Raw genomic sequence first — 18331 nt, 5'->3', positions numbered from 1 at the left:
ATCCTCTAATAACTGGTTTCTCCACTCAACTTCTTCACAATGTAGCTAGAATGATTGATTAAAAATCATGTGAGCCAGGCGTGGTGGCGCACGCCTTTAATCCCAGCACTCGGGAGGCAGAGGTAGGAGGATCGCCGTGAGTTTGAGGCCACCCTGAGACTACATAATGAATTCCAGGTCAGCCTGAGCCAGAGCGAGACCCTACCTTGAAAAAAAAAAAAAATTCATGTGGCATCGTACCACTCCCCATCTTTACAATCAACAATAGATTGCCTTCGAATTTAGAATGAAATGTAAACTTCTTGCCTTACCTCAAGGAGTCCTATGTGATAGGATTACAGCCTATCTCCTTATCCTTACCCTATTATTTATAGCAACCTTACCTTCTAGTCTGTCTTTAGCTCTCCCAACATGAAAAGCTCTTTCCTGTCCCTGGGCCTTTGCACTGACTTCTCTCTCTACTTGAACCATTTCTAAAGTCCAACCAAACCCTTTTCCTACACTAGCTTCTTTCCTTTTCTTACTCAGAGAAGTCATCACTGATGTCAAATCTAAAGCAGGTCTCCCTCTTACTCTAATGTCATCCTATTATTGCTCACTATAGTGTCATCAAACTTGGGGTCTCACATTCATCTGTGAGGTGTATGGTGTTTGCCTTAGTAGGCCATACTATGTGAGGCCAGAAACCATGTCATTTGGTTACAGTGTCTAGTACAGAGGAAGCACTTAAGTAAAGTAAAATTCAAGAGTAACAGTTTTTTTTTAATTCCCTATTTGTTCACTCAGCACTCAGTAGAACTCTACAGGGCTGAAGATCACACGACACATAACAAAAGAGGTTCACGTGGCCTAACGCTGGCTTTTTCAAAGATGGACGCAGGAGAGCAGGAACACGTCAAGGTGGAAGCGGGCACACAGAGGCACTTCTCTAGGAACAATATTGATCCAGGGACCAGCTGAGAAGGGCCAGAAGGGTCCCCCAAGGGATGAGCTCAGGGTCATCAATAACATGCTATACTGGTTTTATGTGACATCTTTTTGCACCATATGTAAAATGCAAAAACCGTGGTGGGTGTATCACAGACGTGCAAGTATTTATGGTACAAAGAGGAACAAGAAAGGTTCCTGGGTCTCTCAACTAGATCACACATGGGCATTGCTCAGAACCTTGGGACCCCTTAGCCAAGTCTGCCCCTACACACCATTCCCCACATTCAGATAGCCGTTTCTTCTACTCCTCTACCTTCTTGGCAGAGCCACTTCTAACGTTAGAGCCCACGTCACACCTTCCCTTGCGTGAATTTCTAGCTCTAACAATCTGCACTGGGCATGCACTTCAGTTCCATCATGTGATGTTAGTACATGGGGAACTGCTGACTCTTACAACCTGGAAACTACCTGGGAGAATCCCTCAAGATCACCTCTGCTAAAAGTCTCATTTTTGGAGGGAAAATATAAGGCCCAAGAAGAGGATATGATGCATGCAAAGTCAGAGTCCATGGGTAAGAGTACTGAAATGAGAATGCCAGTCCTTCGCCCCTGATCTAAGAGCTATCTGCTTATAGTGTTCCTCCACCACCATCAAAAACAAAAACAAGCCGGGCATGGTGGCACACACCTTTAATCCCAGGACTTGGGAGGCAGAGGTAGGAGGATCACCATGAGTTCGAGGCCACCCTGAGACTCCACAGTGAATTCCAGGTCAGCCTAGGCTAGAGTGAGACCCTACCTCAAAAAATCAAAAGAAGAAAAACAAACAAACATCCTCTGAGCAGAAGCTACAACTGTCATCCACCTGGCCCATGCAAGTGCTTGCTGAATACCTGGTGACCAATACCTAGCAGTGTATATGGATCACCACGGTGTCTTCTACACTAAACATGGCCTGCACCGCAATGTTTGTACTATCCTTATTATTAGTGGACATCTCCAAGCGAGAGCTAGCTACACAAAGCTCTGTAAACGCTGCAGCTCTTCTCATGCATGAAGAGTAAGAGCCATGAGAAACAAAGGTTTGAATTCATTACCCTGAAAAGACTCACAAAGCAGTGAGAGACAGGTTTGTCCACAGCTGTCAGTCATTTCTGAAAATAAACAGAACCTAGCTAGATACACATCAGCCTCCAAGTCAAGTTAACTAAACCCACAGTTAACCCTCACTCTGAAGAGGTCACTTGTGTTCAATTGGTCTTCCCCTCCCCACCCAATCCCTATCCCTATACTGTCAAGAAAAAGATGTGTTCTCTTGTGCTTGGACATGCAATCCCGCAGAAAGCCTCTCACACATTCCCAATTCCTGACAGGACCAATGAACTTTCAAATGTTTACTGTCTTCTCCAGTTTTCAAAACCAGATTTTAAACTGGGCATGGTGGTGCACACCTTTAATCCCAGCATTTGGGAGGTAGAGGTAGTAGGATCACTGTAAATTCAAGGCCAGCCTGAGACTACAGAGTGAGTACCAGGTCAACCTGGGCTACAGTGAGATCCTACCTCAGAAAAAAAAAAGAAGAAACAGCTTCTAAGGCTGGACCCAACTTAAAACCCAGGTCATTCAGCCTGAGAGACATTAAGTAGCATTCCAAGTCATCCAAGCAGAGAGCAGCAATCAGCTTTGGGTTCCCAGAAACTCTGGCCACCATCTTATTCCTCACACTCACAGTGGTTCCCCATCTTCCCATATCACATCCCATCCAAACTTCTCCCCCGCCACATACAGACTTTTCTCCTAAGTGCTTCAAAAACTGCTACTTTAAGTTCTACTTAAAGACGTCCCCCATCCCCAGGTCTACAAGTGGCTCCATACCTCATAAAATGACCTCGCTCTCCCACTGTCCATTTTTTGAGGTCTTTCAAGTCTCACTAGTAAATCCTCAAGCATTAACTCTCCCTACACTCTCCTTTCACTCTCACTTCCATATTAAGCTCAGAACCCCATGGAAACACCATTTGTCCAAATCACCAACCCATCATTCTGAACTCTTTTTCTTCTCATGGTAAGCAATGATTATATTAGTTCCCCAACTGCCACACCATCTTGGCCTATTCAAGACACTCTTCAATTTGTTCCCCTTTTAAAGTATAGGACTCACTTTAGGGATGTGGGCATGTCACAGTTGCTCCCTTGTGAAAGAAGGAAAGATTAACTCATAGTAAACAATGAAGGAACCCCCTTCTCTCTGCAAAAACAACAAGCTGGTAATATAGCTCACCAGCTCTATCAGCACTGATGCCTACCTACTATTCTCAAGGCCCAAGGTGCCCAGCACCTTCACTTAGCGCTAAACAAACAAACAAAAAATCATATTTTTCTAAACACTCAATTGTATAACCAGACATAAAACAGATTTCGAGTAATAGGGTTTCCAGACCTCCAGAACAACTGCTTTTACCAAATTCTGTCTCTTCTCAAAAAATAGAAGACAACAAATTATCGAATGGGCATGTAGTGTATATATATATATATATAGAGAGAGAGAGAGAAAGCCCTGCTGCCCCTAAAGGGAGCTATCTACATCGCCGAGGAAGTATTCTGACAATCAAGTTCTAAACAGAGTGTCCAGCATGAGCAACTAGGAGGTAAAGGCAAGCAACTGTTCAGGGTCCTGAGCGTCACAAGACAGCTCTCAGGCAGGCAAATCATACCTGCTGAACTCACACAGGAGTCATGGATCATGGACTGTGACAGACTAAAAGCAGACAGAGAGAAGACATTTCTAGAGGAAAAATAACATGAGGCTTTATTTTAGAAATCAAAGATGCCTCATCCAAGAAGCTAGGGAGACTAAGGAAGCCAGCCAGGGGCAGAGTAAATAAGCTTTTTGCTCAACTAGTTTGCCAGGTCTTGTTTGTTTGTTTGTTCTATGGAAATAACTACATGCAAATACAGGCAGCCAATGGCTGCTCCTTCAGTAGTATTTGCCAGCAGAGGACAGAGAAAGGGTGCCTCTTACAAAAAGGTTTCCTTCATTCTCAAATCCCTTGGAGCTCAAGCAGGCAAAGGGTTGCTTTTATTAATTTACTTGAGAGTGAGAGGCAGGGTGAGAGAACTGGGCATGTCAGGGCCTCTAGCTACTGCAAACAAACTCCAGACGCATGTGCCACCTTGTGCATATAGCTTTACATGGGTACTGGGGAACTGAACTCCAGTTCTCAGGTTTTGCAGGCAAGCATCTTAACCACTGAACCATCTCTCTAGCCCCAAAGAGCCATTTTTAACACTATTCTGCTCAGACCAAGCTCACTCTTCTAATCAGATTGGACCTTAATGAGTTCCAGCAGTAATGGTGCGACAGGAAGACAACCTTCAGCCCTCCTTCCTCACCTGAGCAAGGACCGGCCACACACGGACATATTGTGGAAGCATCTCTGCCATTCACCACGGGAACCCCATGCCCAGATTTTAATAGGGCAACTAAGGGAAGCAGAACATCTAACATGCTATGCTGTTCATCAGTTTGGAAGAAAAGTGCCAATCGACCAATAAGATCATCCTTGAAAGCACACGTTCTCTAAAACACTGCCCTGGCACCAAAGAGCTGAGCAAACACCAGAATGTGAGCGCGCTGGGAAACCCTCCGCATATTCTTTTTTTTTTTTTTTTTTTTATTTATTTATTTATTTATTTGAGAGCGACAGACAGAGAGAAAGACAGATAGAGGGAGAGAGAGAGAATGGGCGTGCCAGGGCTTCCAGCCTCTGCAAACGAACTCCAGATGCGTGCGCCCCCTTGTGCATCTGGCTAACGTGGGACCTGGGGAACCAAGCCTCGAACCGGGGTCCTTAGGCTTCACAGGCAAGCGCTTAACCGCTAGCCCATCTCTCCAGCCCCCCTCCGCATATTCTAAAAGTCAACGTGGGACCCCTGCGTCCTTCTCAGTCATGTCACTTTGACCCCAGACGTGCGTCCCCCCCAAGGGTTGTGGTCCCATGAAATGTCAGATCTGACCATCCACCATTATCGGGGTCCACAGGCTCCTCAGTGTCGCACTATCTGCCATGGAGGGAGAGGACAGTGCTGTATTCCCAACACACCAGCAGCAGTGGAGCCTTTCAGCTCTATAACGCACATGGCGCATGCAGCTCCCCATACTAGCGCTGCTAGCCTCTCCTGCCCATTCTGAAGTACCAAGAGCAGCACCCAGCAACAAAGCAAAGCACCCTTCACAGGGTCCTCCTCTTAAAAACTGGGGATGCACCCGTGTTTCATGGTTCAATGATTTTTTTGTATGGTGTTCACGCAACTGTAGCTAATAAAAATGGCTTCATGGAATGCAGAGCAATCAACAGATTTTCAGAAATGAATTGCTACCAAGGTTGTCAGTTTTCCAAGACACAAGATGATTCAAGACTGTGCATAAACAGCCCTCCAGTGAATGAAAAGCCCAACCCAGCCAGCTAATAATATCCTTCTCACCCCACGCCACCTCATTCCCCTCCAAAGAGGAAAGTCATGAACAGGAGCTTATCCATCCTGACACAGAACTGGCAGTATGAAGAGAGCATGGCCTTTCATTTCAGGGTAGCCTCTTTCCTTTTTTTACTTTCCTCTCCCCCAAGAGAGCTGGACAAACAGAGACACCATTCACATTGCTGGTTTCCCCTCTACCATACTGAGAGCCCAGCCCCACAGCCATCGAGGGCAAGGCCTTTTCTTTTCAACCTGCCACATTAGGCAAGGAATTTGGGGAACCCCTGGCAGCAGCTCAGGCAGAAACTGAGCACAGCTCTCCTGGGGCACACATGCTTTGCTCCTCCACCTATCTTATTTCCTGCTGGTCAGGTCCCACTGGCAACCTAGGTGCTGGATAGTGTGGGAAACTCTGCACTGCTTTTCTGATACATGGTGAGCACCTTTCCAACAAAGGCAGAATCACAGGGCCCATGGGAGCTTCCTTCCACAAGCAAACTGAGCAGAAATAGCTTCATTCAGCAGAGACCAAGGCACCTCTCCCAAGCCAGGATTGTTCAAGCTACAGCAGAATGGACAAGCACTCCCCAGCGTCAGTCCTTCAGGGCCGGCCTAGACTTGAGGACCACAGCCTGGGCCATAAGCATAAGTAAAGAGAAGAGGAAGAGATGCATCCATGACACCAACTCTAACTTGCTCTACATCCCAGTTAACAGAACCTCAGACATCCCACCCATGTTCACTGTCCACAAACTTCTTATTTTAGACAAGTAGGCAGAAACATAATCCCTTTTTAAAGAAAATGTAAATAAATATTGGGCCAGAGAGATGGCTCAGCAGTTAAAGGCATTTGCTTGCAAAGCCTGACAGCCTGGGTTCAATTCCCCTGTACCCACATGAATCCCAATGCACAAACTGGCACGTATGGGAGGAGTTGGTTTGCGGTGGCAGGAGGCCCTGGCACTTTCAGTCTCAAGTAAATAAGTAAATACAATTATTTTTTAAAAAAAGAAAATGTAAATATCAAAAACAGTGCGACTTACTGTAAACAAAGCATTCCAGACAAGGAGTTTGAAAGAAAGCATATCTTCTCTGCATGAAACAACAACATGGGTTTTAGTGCTACTTAGGTAAGGTAGAAAAAGAGATCCTTACGCAGGATGCAAAGGCAGCCACACCAAACTTTTAGTTTTGTCTGTCAGCTCAGTCTGCAACTCTCCAGTGGCACCTTTAGCAGATTATAATTATTATTTTATATTATTTATTTGCAGTCAGAGAGAGAATGGGCATGCCAAGGCCTCTAGCCACTGAGAACAAACTCAGATGCATGTGTCACTTTGTGATTCTGGCTTTACATGGGCACTGGGGAACAGAACCTGAGTCATTAGGCTTGGCAGGCAAGCGCCTTAACCCCTGACCCATCTCTCCAGCCCTATTATTGGTTGTTTACTGTTGTTGGTTTTTCGAGGTAGGTTCTCACTCTAGCACAGGCTGACCTGGAATTAATTATGTGATCTTAGGGTGGCCTCAAACTCACGGCAATCCTCCTACCTCTGCCTCCCAAGTGCTGAGATTAAAGGCATGAGCCACCATGCCCAGATCTATTATTGTTTTTTTGAGACAGAGTCTTCCTGTGTAACTCTGGCTGGTCTGGAACTCAACATATAGACTAGATTGGCCGTGAACTTGCAGCAATCCTTCCTGCATCTTTCTGCAGAGTGCTAAGTATGTGCCGCCACATCCACCAGGACATTATTACTCTTGATGTAGTAGCTATCCAGGTCTCCATTTCTCCCTTACTTCAGGCATCAATGTGCCTCCTAAGGCATATGCCTTATACCAGGTGGTACTTTCAGACAATGCATTACACCCCAGTCTGGAGTGTGGCATAATGATGCAAGAATATTAACATATTCCACCCGCTTCACCAAGACAGTCACTGAGAAAGATACCACCTAACTGACAAGCCAGCCACTGCCCTCACCCCCATTTAGCAACACTTCAGTTACGGAAGGTATACAGCCCACCCTCAAGATACATCAAAGTGAGAATCAAGTGCTGAAAGTTAATGACTGATGAGTGCTTGGCCCGACGCAAGACATTATGTATCATCCTCTCCACAGATCAGGGAACATGACAAAAGACGGGTCGGAAAGAATGTAAGCATCAGAGGATGGGGAGGAGCGTTATTAGACACGGCAAGGCACTGCGCTCATAAACTCACACCAGCTATGGTTACCTGCACAGACCTGCACATGGTGGGACCTATCAACATCCTCTTCTAGGAAGGAAGGGGCTTGGGAGGCCACTCCCTCCCTAATGACAGTTAAAGAATACCAGTGGAGGGGAAGTCATTCCCCCCCCCCCCCCGGCATGGCCACTGAAAAGTGATGATGATGAAGAGGACAGCGAGACTGAAGGGACGAGGGGGGGCAATGTGACGTACATATGAGCAAAAATTTATGTAGGAAAATGTCAAAAAGCAAAGTTTAAAAAAAAATTTTTTTTTTTTGGTTTTTTGAGGTAGGGTCTCACTCTGGCCTAGGCTGACCTGGAATTCATTATGTAGTCTCAGGGTGGCCTCGAACTCATGGCAATCCTCCTACCTCTGCCTCCCAAGTGCTGGGATTAAAGGCGTGTGCCACCACGCCTGGCTTAATATTTTTATTTATTTATCTGAGAGCGGGAAAGAGAAGCAGGAAGGAAGAATGGGCATGCTGGGCTGAACAAATTCCAGATACATGCACCCCTTTGTGCATCTGGCTTTATGTATGTACTGGGGAGTTGAGCCCAGGCTGGCAGACTTTGCAAGCAAACACCTTTAATCAGTAAGCGATCTCTCATGCTGCTACTCACCCCCCCCCCAAAAAATAAAATCTGTTTTTTTGTGGGGTTTTTTTGAGGTAGAGTCTTGCTCTAGTTTCAGGCTGGCCTCACAGAGTGCTGGGAGTGTGCCACCACACCCAGCCAAAAGAAAAACAAATATTTAAGAAAGAAAAAGATTCTGCAACTCATTGTCTCCCATGGAATTAAGTCTGTTTAATAAAAGTAACAACTTTCATTTTAGATTGTGAGGACTTTTCAAAATCAAATTTCTATCAAGAGAGGAAACAGCAAATGTTCCTAATGAGCTGAAGCTGGGTTAAGAAATATGAAGACTGCTGGGCGTGGTGGCGCACGCCTTTAATCCCAGGAGGCAGAGGTAGGATTGCCATGAGTTCAAGGCCACCCTGACACTACATAGTGAATTCTAAGTCAGCCTGAACTAGAGTGAGACCCTACCTCACACACACACACACACACACACACAAAAAGCAAAACGGGGAAAAAAGAAAGAAAGAAATATGAAGACTGGAAGTCAGTTCAGCAATGACATCATCACCAGAAACAGACTGATTTGTGGAGCTTCAACCATCTCCCTTCTTTCAGGAGGGGTGTGAAGTTTGTTTATCTGGTGCCAGGAAACATTGTGGAATATCATCTCTGCTGCGCTGGATACAATACCTACCCTGCAAGGGGACCAACGGGCAGCCAACGGTAGGGCTAAAGTTTGCAAATATGCAAAGTTAACTGATGGCCAACAAGGAGAGAGATGCTCTCTGTAAGAGTGTTAACACGTGGGCTGGACAAATGGTTTAGTGGTTGGCACTTGCCTGCAAAGCCAAAGGACCCAGATCTGATTCCCTAGGACCCGTGTAAGCCAGATACACAAGATGACACATATATCTGGAGTTCGTCTGCAATGGCCAAAGGCCCGAGCATGCCCATTCTCTCTACCTACTCCCCCCCCCAAATAAATTGGCATGCCAATTTTCTCTATATATCTATGTGCCCCCCCCTCAAATAAATACAAATTTTTAAAAATTTCAAAAAATAATGTTAAAACTTAAAATAACCTGGCTGGTCCTCAAGAATAATTCAGTGGTAGAGCTCTTGCCTAACACATACAAGGCCCTGGCTTTGACCGCCAGCAAAAACATAAAATAAAACTGACTGGAAAAACAAGCCAGCTTTTTCTACTTCCCGGGGACATGTTCACTGAGGGAACCAGTACCGCAGCAGCACAGTAGTAGAGAGGCACTTCCAGAGGCCTTTCCTCAGCCCCCATGTGTGCCTGACTCCTGCACAACCAAGCCCACATACACACTTCTCTCGGAAGTCTCCCTTTTTCTTAGTCACCCAAGGCATCATCATCTCTGCAGGGCAAAGCACAGCAGACCAAGCAGAAGGGCTTCTTTTTGTTGTTTATCTTCCCATTCACAGCTTCCTAAGAATACACACAGGCCTTGGAACATGCAAGCCACACACTTTATGAGCCATTCTCCATGTAAACTTACCTAACTGTTGGGTGAGTGCAGCATTCCTGATCTTGTCCCCAGATTCTACCTGAACAAAAATACTCTATCCCCTAAATATTGCTAACAGCAGCCCAAGCCATTTTCTGAAATGCCCATGCTTGGTGCTCTGCATGTGTGGTGCTGGGCCTTATGCATATTTAAGGTTTTATTAAGCCTCAGAAAAGATGCAAATTTAATTCTCTTTAAACATCAAATTTAAGGCACACAACTAACCTAGTATATTGCAATTCTTGACTGTTACCTTAAAGCATCTTCAGTAGTTTATTGGAACTTTCTGTTTGTAAGGTAGGGTCTCACTATAGCCCAGGCTGACCTGAAATTCTCTATGTAGTCCTTAGGGTAACCTCGAACTCATGGCGATCCTCCTACCTCTGCCTCCTGAGTGCTGGGATTAAAGGCGTGTGCCACCATGCCCGGCCCTGGAACATTTATTTACAAAGATCTGCACTCACTAAACATGTGGCATACACCTGTAATCTCAGTACTCAGGAAGCTGAGGAAAGAAAGTCAGAGTTCAAGGTCATCCTGGGTTACATAGTGAGATTCTGTAATAGACTGCTGCTTTGGTAAGCTCTTCTTCCCAGCTTGGTTAGAGAGGAGGAGGGGATTTATTCTTATCTGGGCACTTTCCTGCCTTGGTTTTGGATGCTTTCTCACTTTGTTACAGGTATGATTTTTCTCTACGCTCTGCACCTCTGACTTTCTAATCTCTTAGCTTTCTTCGAAGTGGAGGTGAAGGGCTGGCGCCCTCCTGCTTTGCTTCCGCGTGTGTGCATGTTTCTTCTGAACCTTCTGGCCTATGCCCTCGTGTCTTGCCTTCTACATGCACGTCCCCCTCTCTCTCCATTGTCTCATCTCCTTTTCCAGCCTGGCAAGGAGGGAAAGTCCCTTGTGCTTAAATCTATCTAGCCTTCCCCTGGATAATGATTCTCCCTAAATAAACCACATAATTCATAATTTACCCTTCTTGAAGTCTGTTTTCTCATTTCTTTGTTAAAATGGATAAGACACTAAAAGTTGGGGTTCACAGATTGGGGTTGCCCCAGAACCCTCAAATCATACATCAGTAGCAAGATCCTGTCTCAAAATAAAAGTCTGAGAATGTTAGTTCAGTGGTAGAGCACTTGTCTAAGATCCTAGATTCAACCACCAGCACTGGCAAAGAAAAAAAAGAAAAAAAAGGAATCCTCACCAGGAAATTGAATCAAAGGTCTCATGAGTTCTTGCAGGAACAAGAAATTAACTCTTTGCCTCAGTTATCTCTAGTGTACCCAAGTATAAGCACGCAATGTCTTACTTTCTGAAGATCACAATCTTACTTATCAGTTTTTACTGCATTTGAAAAGAACTGCCAGTGCTGAATGCACATACTGAATCGATGGCTTCAATTTTTTAAGTGAATATAAAAGATGCCAGGGAAGTTTTAAAGAACTCACTCCCTAGAAAGGATATTAAAATCCTACAAAGTTAACTGCATTCCCTAAGCATCTTTTCAGTAACTGCCACTCTAGCGAACATTCCAGCTGAGAAAAGGCTCTATGTACAATGTTTCAGTAAAGACAAAAGATAATTGCACATGTCCGCAGGCAAGTAAGTCCTTACTGTGCGTTCTCCTGGCTCCTCTGAGCACTACTGGGCACCTCTGTGTATGAGGCAAAGCGCTGGGTGCATCCAGCCACTGAGAACAGCCTTTCTTTCAAGGCCTGAAACTCTGTTACCCACTCCTGAAAGAAAGCCATTAGAGAACACGTGAGGGAGGGCTACAAAGACCCAGTACCTGCTCCATCCCCTGTGTTCTACTGTCTGCTCCCCACCACTCAGCCTCCCCTTCAACCCAGAGGTGACTGAGCAGCTACTGTCCAGTCTCATTCTCGATTCATACCAGATAAAAAAAATATGACAGACAAGCTAAACAGCTTTAAAAATCAGAACGAACCTGCTCCATGAAAGGGCCCTGGAATGCTTTCTCTCCTCCCTGTCCGCTCATCCAAATCCTATTGGCTGGTCAAGTCCCACCTCCCCACCCTTTAAGAAGCCCTCTCTGCTTCTGCAGCCACCCCAGCTGAGGCAGGCAATGATCCATAGGCAAGAGATTAGCTCCTGTGCCTAGGGCTTCCTACATCAATTTTTTAAAGCAATATGTATAAAACTTGGATGTTCAAGCCCTCAAATAAATGGATCCAAGCCCATCTGCCATATGGCCTCATGAGTATCATTTGTAGAAACTTATGTGTACAGCAGAAAGGCCACTGGTACCCCGGGGGCTTAGGGGCTAGGTTAAGCAAACACTCAGATAAAATATACCATTAGACAAAGTTGTTAAATTTCACATAGGGCCAAGGTTCTGCTGTATTTATATTGCACTTATATGAAGTGCCACATGGGGCCTTAGCTGGCTTTTGTTAAACCTAAATTATTCAGGACCGCACTGATAGATTTCTAATTAAAATACTAACCCCCAAGGCATGGGCCCCGCTAAGGAAAGTCCTCTTGGCTTCAATGCTTCCTCTAACAGCATTTGCTTCATTTGCCTTCTTCCTCCGGTCTTACTGCCACAATACACCAAGGGCCTTCACCCTGAGAAGTCAAACTCGTCCAACAACTAAGGAAGTACCATGGAAAATCTGGTGACAGGTGACTTACCAAGGTCCTTTCAAAGGCTTTGAGGAGCCAGTGAAGAAAAGGCACTGTAAAACCTGTCATTTTAGAACGCAGCTTGTCTGTTCCTGGGCTATGCTTCTCACGCTGCAGGGAACAGCTGCCCAGATGGGACTTCTCCCTAGCTCCCCTGCACACTGCGGCGCTCACTCCAGCTCCTCCTCCCTGCTTCCAAAAGACCCCAATACCAAAGTACAGGCTGTGCCCCAGACAGACAGAGGGCAGCTGCAGAGAGGAGAAAGGGTCTCTCTCTAGCACCCTACCCTGAACCCCACCGCTCCTGCAGCACAGCCAGACTAGGGTGCCACAACACCTAAACCAGCTTTTGGTCGACTACTTCCTCTTGCTGTCATATTGGGTCTTATGTAGCCCAAACACACATCAAATTTTGGTTTTGTTTTTTTTTTTTTTAAGGACAACATATAGATCCTATGTGAACAAGTCAATGGTCATCTTCAAAATGTCACACACCTGTATAACCAGCGCTTGACTCTGCCCCTTCCAATAAGAACATGTGTCTTCCAGCTGAAACGGAAGTACTTTACGTCAGTCCTCTAAGTGATCTCTTTCTATGAAGCCTGAGAAGGACAAAGACACACAGAGAATGAAGCAAACAGTGATGAGTTAACATTTAATCAGGGACCTCCTTAGGAGCAGGGGGCATGACAGGTAAAGAAAATTGGCAGACACCATCTTGAACAAATGACCAAAGTTAACATCGCCAGTAACAAGTTCGCCCTAAAGTGCCAGTTGCTTGCAAAGATCAGGGCATTCATTCAGCAGTGTGACTAAGCCATGATCTTCAGAACTGGTGAAGCCACAAACGTTAAAGAGAAGCTGAGGAATCGCTTTGGAATTAAAGAGACAAGGGAGAGACAAGTAGATGTGACATGCAATCCTGGATTAGGTCTTTCACTCTGAGGGACGTTACTAGGAGAATTGGCAACTAAAGCCCAATTCGAGGTATGTGGGAATTCCTAAGATTGTTCTTGCAACTTTTCTAGAAGTTTAAAATTGTTGTTTTCAAACAAAGTTGATTATTTTTTAGTTTGTGGATGCTGGGGACTAAACTTAGGACTTTGTGCACACTGAGGACATGCTCTATCCTAACAGCGCTCGTTCTGATTGTTAAGTAGAAACTCTGCATGACAAATCATGAGTTAGTGCCATTGTTCCCCCTTCCTGCCCCCATTCCGCTGAGGGCCCTCCTCAGTGGGATTGCTGGTATTCCCCCTAGAGTTGCTGGTTGTGACATGTGACAGCATTAGAAAGTCATTGTAAGGAGAGGAGAGCAATGCCTCTGGATATTTCCTTCCACTCTGTGGCTCTTACAAATTTTCTGCCCCCTCTTCCACAAAATTCCCTGAGCCATGGTGGGTGTGCTTTAAGTCTACTTTAGTGTTGAGCTCTTGGCAGGTTCAGGATTTCTGCTTTGGAGCACTGTGAGTGTCCTCAGTGTCTGTCCCCATCACCCTAGCACTGGCTGGCAGGCTCACCACGGAAGCAGCACTCTTACTTGCTCATCGCGCCATTTCCTCCTGCTCTCACCTGCGCCCTGGCTGATGTGTGAGGGGAGGTTTATCTCCTTGTTCTATGGGATAAGCATTATTAATTAAGAGAGATTTTGATGGGCGTAGCCTCTCTTTTGGCTAAAGTCTAGTGGGAGCTTCTTGTTGGGAGTCCATGGTTTTGGTCTCCACGAACAGCAGCCTTTGCTCTTCACCCTTTCTTCTCCTTCCTGCCTCCAAGTCCTGTGATAAGAACAAGGAGCTGAGCTTCAGACCTGCCCACTGGCCAAGACTCACCACCTGGACAGACTGCATGCCATAAAACCAATCAGTGATAGCTCATGTCACTACCGAGGGTCTCTGTCACTCACAGTCAAGACACAGCTAATTTGCTCCATGGACAAATGACTACCACGTTCATCCATTTTTCTGAAGTGTTCGTTATTTTATTTTTTTCCTTCCTGTTCAGTAGAATTTCATTGTGTTTATGTACCACATCTTCGTTATCCATTTGTCTGCCAGTGGGCATCTGGGTTGATTCTATTTTCTAGTTTTTGTGAACAGAGTAGTAATAAACATGGTTGAACGAGTATCTCTGAAGTAAAGAGTGGAGTCTTTAAGGTGAATAACCAAGAGTGGAATAACTAGGTCGGATGGTAGACTTATTTTCTTCTTTTTTAGGAGTTTCCATACTGCTTTCCATAGTGGTTGTACAAGTTTGCACTCCTACCAGCTGTGAATAAGTGCGCCTCTTTTCCCACCTCTTTACCAACATTTGTTGACATTTGATTTTTTTGGTAATTACCATCCTGGCTGGAGTAGGGTAGAATCTCAAAGTTGTTTTAATTTGCATTTCCTGATGCCTAGGGATCTTCAACATTTCTTTGAGTAGTGGCCATTTGTATTTCTTCTCTGTTCAGTTCTCTGGCCCATTTTGGGGGGTGGATTGTCTGATTTTTTTTTTTCACTAGTTTTTTTAGTTCTCCGGGGAAATAGCAACAAACACAGATGTGAACTGAAACACACCATAACAGAAATCCTCAGAACTCAACGCTAAGCAACCTGCTAACATACTCAAGATTCAGGGGTTGTGGCAGAAGAAGGGGAGAGAAAATTATAAGAGCCAGAGGGTGGGTAGAAATATCCTGAGGTATATTCCCCCCACAAAAAACTGACAAAAGCCCTAATTATCCCACAATAAACACCACAGACCCTACTCAAGAGGGCCCTCAGGGAAATGGGAACTAAAGGTGAGGGGATACAAGACGCAAAAACAAAATACATACATACATACATACACACACACATATATACTATATATACACATATGTACATATATAAATTTAATAAATTAAAGACTATCATTCCAATCCTATTAGCTACCATTGCTAATTAAAAAAAAAAAAAGAGCCGAGCATGGTGGTGCATGCCTTTAATCCCAGCACCTGGGAGGCAGAGGTAGGAGGATTGCCGTGAGTTGTGAGTTCGAGGCCACCCTGAGATGATATAGTGAATTCCAGGTCAGCCTGGACTAAAGTGAAAAAAAAAAAAAAAACGAAAAAAGAAAAAAGAAAAGAAGCAACCAGAAGTGGCTGATTTCTGTCATATGACTGAGATGCCCATGGGGGTGGCAGGGCAGGACAGCTCTAGGAGCTGGGTGGGGGAGAATACCCCAGCAAGCCTTGGCCAAGTGTGCAAGCCCCAGGCCTGACGGTGGTGAGCCCTGGCCCTGGTGTTGTTTCAGAAGCTTTGCCGCGGGCGGAGCGGGCCGGGCAGGCCGGGCGGAGGGGCCCGCGGAGGCGCTTCAGAAGCTCTGTAGCGATGCTCAAGTTCAAGTCTTTGGGAAATGCTGCAACTGAAGCCTGGAGGAGAAAGTTCTTCCTCTTTGGACAGTTCCATCACTTTATCTTCTGATGTAAAAGACCAGGGCCCTAGGTACCAGGATTCTCGGTGCTCTTCAGATGCCAACAAGCTTGGAGAGACGATGTTTGGCTCCAGTAGCAATGAGCTTCAAAGGATCTACCTTAAAAACGCATCACATCCGCTCCCTCCACAACTCATTTTTAGCACCGTTTTCACTACACGGACTGGCAGCAGGACTTGTGGCTGTCTTAACACACTGCAAGACAGTCTTGAATTCATCAACCAGGACAGTAACACAGTAAAGGCTGATAACAAGGTTGTTAATGGACTGCTTGGGAATACAGTTCACAGCAACCCAGTGGGCATGCCTGAAGAGAGCGGAACAAGGACAGGGACATTGGCACAGCATGCTCTGCACCTCTCAGCAGCCTGCTCCTCACTCCACTTCCTTCCCCAAACTCCTCGCTCACCCGCAGCTGTGCCAGCAGCTACCAGCGATGTTGGCGACGAAGCCAAATAACAAGATTGGGAAATGTGGTGTTTCCTAGATGGTCTACAGAAGAAAGCTTTTATCTGTCAGATGAAAGCTGCAGCCCTAACCCAGGAATTGTGAGGAAAAAGAAGATCGCCATTGGAGTCATCTTTACATTATCCAAAGATGAAAATGAAATAACAAATTTAATGAATTCTTTTTTGTTCTCTCCACACTTTCCTCTCTTCGAAAGCCACATAAACAAGTTAAAGAGTGCAACAGAACAGGCTATGAAAATGAGCCAGATAAAGAGACTTCAGAGAAAAAATTTGCTGTAGGAACTGAATGGGACATCCCACAAAATGAAAGTTCAGATGGTGGGTGTCCTTGGGGATACTGAAAGTGAAGATACAGGTCATGATATGACAAGACAAGCTAGTAATTACCATGGAGGGAAGCAAGAAGATTGGGCAAAAGAAGATGAGATGCCATTTCCTGGGTCAAAGTTAATTGAAGTGAGTGCTGTTCAGCCCAATACTGCCACCTCTGGGAGGTCCTTGCTGGGTGGCTTTTGCTCATCGTATGTGCCCAACTTTGTTCTTCAAGAAACTGGAAGCGATGAGAGGCTTCGCCAGTGTCTGATGTCTGATTTGGCTCATGCTGTACAGCACCCAGTGTTGGATGAACCCATCGCAGAAACTGCCTGCATTACAGCTGATATGGATAAATGAACTGTTCAAGTGGCCAGCAGCCAGAGACAGTGGCAGATGTACACTGGGAAAGGATGGGTTGGCTTCCAGTTTTGTTTCCAACCTGCTTCACTCCACTCTTGGGCTTTGTAAGCATAACTTGTCTCCCAACTTTTGTGTAATGCATCTTGAAGACCAGTTACAAGAACTATGCTTCCAAAGCAAAATGCTGTCTGCGCTCCTGAGGGGACAGGTGGGTGCTCATGTTCTTGGGATTGAACCAGTGGCCATCCTCTTCGGGCTGCTGTAGCAAGCACTCACTCTCCATATGTTGCTCAAATACTCCTTTAACACACACAAGGTCAACTTTGGACAAAAGTTAAAATAGAAACCCAGGAAGCAGGCACACACACACACACACAAGTAACTAAGAAAGGAAAGCTCTGCCACAGTTCAGAGGTGGGGCAGCACCACAGATAAGACAGCACTTCTGCCCAGCAGCGAGCAGTGAGTAAGGAGGCCTGGCCAGAACGAGAGCAGGTCCCTCGGGCTCTGCACTGCGGCACCCACTCCAAGCTTTCAGGAGCTGCCCTTGTGGTCAAGTCAGCACCTCCACACACAGTTGGAAAAGCTCTCTTTGCAGCTAGCCTGCCCCCAGCTGGGACCTGCCAGGATCTCACCCAACCCCAACCCCTCAAAAAAAAAAAAAAAAAAAAAAAAAAAAATCCCAGAATTTAAATACTTGGCCATGAGAAGCTGTGCTGGGCCCTTGGCATGGGCCCTGCCCCCATGGAGAAGTCAAGGAGATAAGGCAATTATGTAAGAGGGAAGCAATCATCCAAGAGATAAGGAGCCCTGCAGCCCAATGACAGGAGTGGAAGCCAGAGAGGAGGATGTGAGAGAATACCAAGACCTCTGAATATATGGACATTTACTGAATCGCCTGCCACTGATCAGAGAACAGATTGCCTTAGGCTAAGGAGGTAAAGAAATGTTTATGGAAAAGCTACAAATTGACCTCGGTCTTGGGAGAGGAGGAGAAGAAAGGTAGAAATAGGGAAAGAATAGTCCTGGTAAACATAACATGGGCACAGAAAACCTTGCAAGGTATGTTTAGAAGACAAGCAAAGTGACCACTGTGCAAAAGACGAGGCCCTGCACAGCGACGCACGCTGGTGGTCTCCCAGTCTCCGGCTGCGGGCAGGCGGGCTTCCAGCTGGCGTCACTGGAAGCGCACTTTTCCTCCCTGTGTCAGGAAGTCCAGAGTTCTGCTGGGTTCTAGTGTTTGTTAGTTGTTGCATTCCACGGAGTACGGCTACACGGGAGGTGTTCTGTCGCGATCAGTCTTTGGTCAGGAGATTGAAATGGGGGTGT

General features: G+C 45.7%; 1 protein-coding gene and 1 pseudogene across 1 annotated transcript in view; one reads left to right on the top strand and one right to left on the bottom strand.

Moving 5' to 3' along the window:
* Positions 1–18331, bottom strand: part of Myo5b (myosin VB) — a 343662-nt gene that overhangs the window by 300248 nt on the left and 25083 nt on the right. The window lies entirely within an intron of this gene.
* LOC101609461 lies at positions 1881–17308 on the top strand (annotated as a pseudogene).

Source organism: Jaculus jaculus, chromosome 2, assembly GCF_020740685.1.
Source record: "Jaculus jaculus isolate mJacJac1 chromosome 2, mJacJac1.mat.Y.cur, whole genome shotgun sequence".
NCBI lineage: Eukaryota > Metazoa > Chordata > Mammalia > Rodentia > Dipodidae > Jaculus > Jaculus jaculus.
The sequence above is the reverse complement of the archived record's forward strand: the minus strand, read 5'-3'. Positions and strand labels throughout refer to the sequence as shown.